General features: G+C 43.4%; 1 long non-coding RNA gene across 2 annotated transcripts; it reads right to left on the bottom strand.

Moving 5' to 3' along the window:
- Nucleotides 1–2,173: 2,173 nt before the first annotated feature.
- Nucleotides 2,174–5,516, bottom strand: LOC143003699 (uncharacterized). 2 transcript variants are annotated; one of them, XR_012963897.1, is made up of 3 exons: nt 5,332–5,516; nt 3,422–4,296; nt 2,174–2,863 (listed from the first exon to the last, which is right to left on the bottom strand). It is a non-coding gene; the product is annotated as an uncharacterized LOC143003699 (long non-coding RNA). The 2 variants fall into 2 exon arrangements; XR_012963896.1 differs by lacking the exon at nt 2,174–2,863 and adding an exon at nt 4,931–5,002 and having other exon boundaries at nt 3,068–4,296.
- Nucleotides 5,517–6,645: the final 1,129 nt, after the last annotated feature.

Genomic DNA, 6,645 nt, shown 5'->3' with positions numbered 1-6,645 from the left:
CTGCACATCTGGAGCAGTTAGAGGTTCAGTGCCTTGCTCAACAACACTTGACAGGCTCTGAAGGAGGAACCTGGAGTTGAACCAGGAACCTTCTATTCCCTGGAGGACCACTTGACCATTCTGAGCCAGAAATTAATCATAACAAAATGCCCCAAAAAATAGATAAAATGCCTGAAAATCATTCTGAACAGAAGCAGTTTTGTTTACACTTGTGTATCTCCGTGTGCGGCATTCAAACATTTGAAGCGTTGTCCAAAACTCCGAGCCTGCTGGACCTGCAGCATGCAACAGAACACTCATTAAGATCAAAAGGAAACATTCCCATTGGCACAGTGTGAGGCGACTGGACTGGAAACACCTCCTGCAAACAACTATAATGCTCCACATCCAAACACATCAATGAGAATGTGTAATTGGACCTCAATTTGTTTCATGTAAATAAAGGAAGAAATCCCTCCAGCAAAGCATCAAATTGTTTAATGTTTGAGAAAAGTGTGTTTCTTTGTTCCCCACTGAAGCTGCTATCAGGATGAAACAGGCGCAGAAGCACTGAAAACACGTCTTTAACTTTCACCATGTGGGTTTATATTTCTGCTTATATTTATATTTGTAACACTTTAATCCTGTAGAACAAAGAACAATATTGTTTTAGAATTCGTCATCGCTCTTAAAGGCTATTTACATAAGAAACTAGTATACACATGCAACATTTCACTGGAAGTTTTTGGGAAATAAGTGGCATGTAGTGAACACAGCCTTCCGGGTCTGTTTGGATCCATTTCCTGCCCCCGGTTCTGAGGCTCTTCGTCCCAATTAGAGATGCCAAACACAAAGCGTTCTGAAGCGACGGGTAAAAGTTCTGAGGCGTCGAATTCTTTTTGACAGAGCGGAAATAATAACATAGTCACGCTTTATCAGCACTTTCAAAGGCATAAATGATGAAATATGGCAATTAGGTTTTCAATATCACAACCTTCTGTATATGGAAATGTTGGGTTTGGTGATTCAGTATTAAACTCACAGTCAAGTGAAATAAGCCTTAACTTCAGGCTTGTGAAACAGAATATGAATAATAGTACGAAACTAAAACTTTATATTACAATACACTCTACATTACAATGCAAATAGAGCTGCACAATCCTCTAGGTGAGCACTGAAACAACCATACTGATGTTATGTGATTGTAGGTTTATATTTTAGACCCACCTTACCTCACTGAAACTCTCTGATGTATTTTGGAGCTCTTAAGGCGGCATCCACAACAACAGATACATTTGAAATCACATCTTTTCCCATCTGTTTAGACCTTCTGTTCACACATTTTCGGCATTTTCCACCCCCACAAACGTAAAATTCATTGTGTGTAACTTTTGGAATACGCTGACATCACACAGTCACACTCCGGATTTTACGCAACAACAACAACAACAACAGGCATGTGGCAGGTGTGGATGAAGATTGTTTTTATGCCTAAACACTAATGGCTGTATGTGAGGATGTAGCCTAAGAGAGGAGGTCCAGAATGCTGCAACATCCAGAGACCACCGGGAGTCCCAGCACACGTGAAACTTACTGTCATGGCAACCTTTCATGGCAAACACTGACAGCTGTGTATGAAGGAGGAAATGTGCTCGTGAATGTGACAGTATTCGCCTGTTCCAGCACTTTGTATGTATTTCATAATCACAGCACTCACTATTACCGTTAGGTTGAGGTCTATAAAGATAGAAAAACATCAGTTCTATTCGTTTACTCGAAGCTGAAGTTGGCACCAAATTTCGTTGGAATCTGTGAGGTAATTTTTGGAGAATTGTAGGTACAACAGACAAACACAGAGAGCTGCGGCAAATTAGAAATCTAATCCCCCCCAGGCAGAAGAAATGATACATTCTGAATAATAATGTGACAGAGACGTGGAAGAGGAGCAGGCCGATGATTTCCTCTTATCTCCAGTGTGTAAGTCAAAGGAGTCGTTACCTCTCTGTGCTTGAAGCAGAACTCTGGGCGGAGAGCATCAGAGGAGCATTCTGATCTGCGCTGCCCTCTAAAGCAGCTCCTGGAGGTTTGCTGTCAAATCTGACATACCACCTCGCCGCTCTGCTTGCGTCTCCTTCCCCCGGTGTGCCCCCCCCCCCCCCCCCCCCCCCCCCCCCGCCCGCATCCTCCCCCTCCTCTGGACTCGTGTGTACTTTCCAAGGACACATTCAAGAATCAGGTGCTTGGCTATAAAGGCTCGCCTGTCAATGTTAACCCACGGGTCTCATTTAATTAATCAAGAGGAGGAGAGGTGCGCACGCTATCTGAGAGGAAGGGCCGGGGCAGATGTCACATGATATTATCTGCGAGCGGAGCAGGTAATTAATCACCTTGGCAGCCCTTGATTTGTAAACATGGCTAATTTAGAGGGGTTTTTTTTTCTTTCTCCAGGACTCACACAGGTACGAGTTGCGTCTGTGTCACCATGACAGCTTTAGATTGCCCTTCAACCAAAGTAGGCAGAATCCACACACTGTGTCGCTCTTTGATTTAGATTGAGTTTGACATCATGCCTAAGTGTGTATGAACTGGATATCAGCTCAGATTGAATCAGCACTTTGGTTCACAGCATTAAAACAAACCTGCTTAACTCTTGAATAGCGATGGACATCAAATCAGTACGTTTAGCCAACTGCTGTCATTTACCTCCCTGTTATTTCAAAGAATATCAAAGGCTTTTGGTGGTGAGCGTGAAGGTCCTGGGTTGGCATCCACATAAATCTTTCTATGTAGAGTTTGCATCTTATACTTATGTCTGCATGAGTTTCCTCAACGTCATCATGTTTTCTGCTGACCTCCATGATGAGCTCAGGCCCCCCCCGTGACCCTGAAAGGGATAAGCAAATAAACAACAAATGGATGGCTGGTTAAATGCTCTTGTGGCTCAGTGGAGGTCTTTGATTTCAAGTTTATTCCACTCTGCTGTGCCTAGTAGTATAGTGGAAGCATGCATCATCCATGATCCTGAATAATGAAGGTCATGCAGTTTCACGTGTCAGTGCTCTCTTTTCACTGTGATTTCAGTCTCATTATGTCTAATATTAATAAAATCTCCCAAGATGTATGTTTCTTTTCATTATGTGATGATTATGTGTTTGCCACGCAAATCGAAGGTATAACAGCTCTTTTGATCTTCTTTTTTCCTCTTACATATTATGAACACAGGGTTGAAAGAAATTACAAAGTTTACTACACAACATGCAGTTTTAATATTTCCACTCCTACATGCAGGTAGTGACCGTATGGTGTAATTCAGTTGAACTTGAAGAGAAGCTTCGACATCGATCGTCTAACTTAATGACCTTCTGCTAATTTTCCAAACAGATGTTATTCTCTGTTAGTATGCGACCGTTAGACCTGACTGGCCGCCTCCAGAGGTGCTGACCTTTGCTCACGCATGCACCTACTGAGCCGAGCCCCCGAATCCACACGGCCGCGTTCCAGAAAGCCAAGCCAGAGTGGATATTTACAGCGATGGCCTTTGTGTGTTCTGTGAGTCACAAACTGCAGGGGAGCAGAATCCAGGGGACCCTCGAAACAGAACAAATGAAGACTAATGGGTGAGGACAGGAATTCAGAAAAGCAGCCTAATTTGTTTTCACACAGACACACACAAACACACAAACACACAGACACACACACACACACACACACACACACACACACACACACACACACACACACAGAAGGAGATAAAACATACGTGAAATATTCAGTGGATGAGAAAATGGTGTTTGCGAGGAGTTCTACATTCCTTCAGCACATTTGGCTCCACTGGGGAAAGCTGCTTCAAAACCAGGTCAGATTTCTCTGAAACAAAAATGTCAACACCTCCAATACTTTCAAACAAGACGGATCAATGTGAAAAATACAAGAAATAGACTCCTTTAACTTCTGATTCATCTTCACTTCAATCACATCTCTGACACTCAAAAAGTCAAGACATGGAATATAGAAGGAGTTCATACAGTATTTATATGAGCTGGAGTTTGTATTATTCAGTGTTTTGGGTGATTTTCTTGGCGGTTTAATTGAAAACAAAGCATCTATTTTGGGCGTGTGTGTGACCTGGGCTTTAATGGGGCCGCTCACCGCCTCTGTCTGCACTCCGTGACTCAACCACAGCTGTCAAGTCAACCGCCGCTGTGTGAGAAATGTCTCGGCATTTCTACAAGAATTGATTTGGACTCAGCTGTCAGTCATCCAGCGTCTGGCTCTTCCCCTGATTCTGCTCCGTGCTGCAGCATTCACCTGGAGCATCTGAAACCAAAATCAGATGACTGCAAATTGGTGTCATTCATAATACAAGCACTTATTGCTAAAGGGAATTGTTATAATATCCAACATCTGCTTGGGATAACCGTTAGCCTCAGGGTTTATCCAGACTCAGTCCATTTCAGCTGCACTCCTGACTGACCTGTGTGATGCGAAAACTGCCACTCTGACACTCTGATCTGATAATATTGTTAGAATTCAGGCTGTATTCAACATTCAGGGTGTAGTTCTTAACAGCAAACAGCTCCCCACTGCGACATAAATTACCCAACACACCAAAATAAACTCCTAGGTAGGTCATTGTTACACATGTGAATTATTTCTTTCGGCAGATCCACTGTGGCTTCAGACTAGGGGAAGTGGAGTGTCTAGTATCTAACGGCAACTGTCATCTGAGGGCGGAGGAAGTCCTGAAGTGGAAGTTCTTGAGCTGGAACTCCTCTGAGAGAGTGTGTGGGTGAGGTCAACGCAGTCCTTCTTTACACACAGACACACACACACACACACACACACACACACACACACACACACACACACACACACACACACACACACACACACACACACACACACACACACACACAGGGACTCAAACATGACAACCTGGAGAGGAACTTACTGTTACTCGCACACCAGAGGATCAGAATCACAGAATCACACCACTTGTCTTCCTCTCTTCATTTATCTTCGCCTGCCATATTTGCACAAATCAGAACACACCCATGTTGGTAGTCAGAAGGCAGTAACACTAAACGGACGCTGTTGTAGTAGCACAGCTTGCGTGTGGCGAGAGCAAAGCTGGGATTTACTTAATTAAAATGTAAACAAAACAAAACGATACCTTAAGCAGTCAGGTACTGGCGCTCCACTGTGATTTTACCCACCCACAAAATGTCTCTCATCCAATCAAGCATGATCATAAGTAAATGTGAGTTCTAAGGGCTTCCAGCAGTGAGCTAATTGGCAGATCCTTAAACACACCGTATTTACATGCGCGTGTAGCGAAGAACTCTGACTTACACAAGCCGTTGACTGCTGACTGCTGACTGATCAGGAATGGGTGTCCACAACTCGTTATTCATCCCTGAAATGTGCCACAAACATAAGGTGAGGACACACGGGAGTTGAGATACAATTTGACCTTTTCCCCAGCTTTCCTCGTTCCCTCAGAAAAACACCACTCCTACACCATCGGCATGTGTGGTGTTCTCCTGAGCTCATTAGAACAGTCAGTATTGCATATATTTGTTGGTGTATTGATGATTAGTGGGTGTGTGTGTGGTCAGAGTTAAAGCAAACTGGACCTTTGATAAGCCACAGCGGGGTAAACAAACACCTTGCAGCCTATGAAACTTTCACAACACACCTTCTGATCCCTACACTGATGGTCTCCATGAGGCTGAAGGTGCTCCGTATGCTCTCCTGCCTCCTGCAGAGCCCCTGAAGGCAGCATGAATACAACATTCGGCTGCCAGAGTTTTTATTTAATATTTCTCCCAAATGGTGCCCACTAAGGATCGATACTGACGCTGAATACTTTGAAACTGATCAATGTTTGTTTTTATTATCAACAGGATATAAACACCAAACAGGATCCAAATATCAGGCAGGATTCATTCAGATTCATTAAGAACTTGGGAACTACATTTCCTCTGCGAGCCAGAGTGAAAAGAATGGTTGAATGAAAACGCAATTCCGTGATTTACTTACTTACTCAATTAGATTGTAACAAAGCATGTGTCAATGTGGGAACACAATGAACCTGCTGATGCGTTTCAGAGAGAAAGAGGAGGAGGAAGAGGAAGACGAGGAACAGAAACCGGCAAATCCAGCTTTCCAAAGTGTGAACCAGGCGATTCCCAGGGGTTATCATGAGATAAGGACAAAATGCTGTAAATGGCAATTTGCCTGTTTATTTAGGAGCATATTAATAATAGAAATAATAATAATTAACCCATTTGGACCGAAGCAACCGCCCCCACACTTCTATGTCAGATCCTGTTTCTCATGTGAGACTGAAGCCTTGGAGACGATCAGCGGATCAATCATCTTCTGAGGTCAGTCATGTATCCTGAGCAGCTTTTCCTGGCAGGTCACGACCCCACAACAATAACAACATATTATGCTGCTCAACACACTGTTCTTATGTTGGTGTGAGCTCCTCGCATGAACACAATCGATGCTCCCGGAGGATCTATATGGATTATTTGAGCTCATGGCTGCGATAATAAAAGCAGCATCAAAAGTACAGGAAATATTTATATGCTGCTGTGGGTCTGTTGTGCAATTTTGCATTGGCCAGTTAATTTCGTCTGGAAATGTCAACAGTGTTTG

This window comes from Genypterus blacodes, unplaced genomic scaffold (genome assembly GCF_046128005.1).
Source record: "Genypterus blacodes isolate CSIRO-AG114 ecotype Tasmania unplaced genomic scaffold, CSIRO-AGI_Gbla_v1 ptg000062l_1, whole genome shotgun sequence".
NCBI lineage: Eukaryota > Metazoa > Chordata > Actinopteri > Ophidiiformes > Ophidiidae > Genypterus > Genypterus blacodes.
Note: the sequence above shows the minus strand (reverse complement) of the source record. Positions and strands in the feature narration are given on the sequence as shown.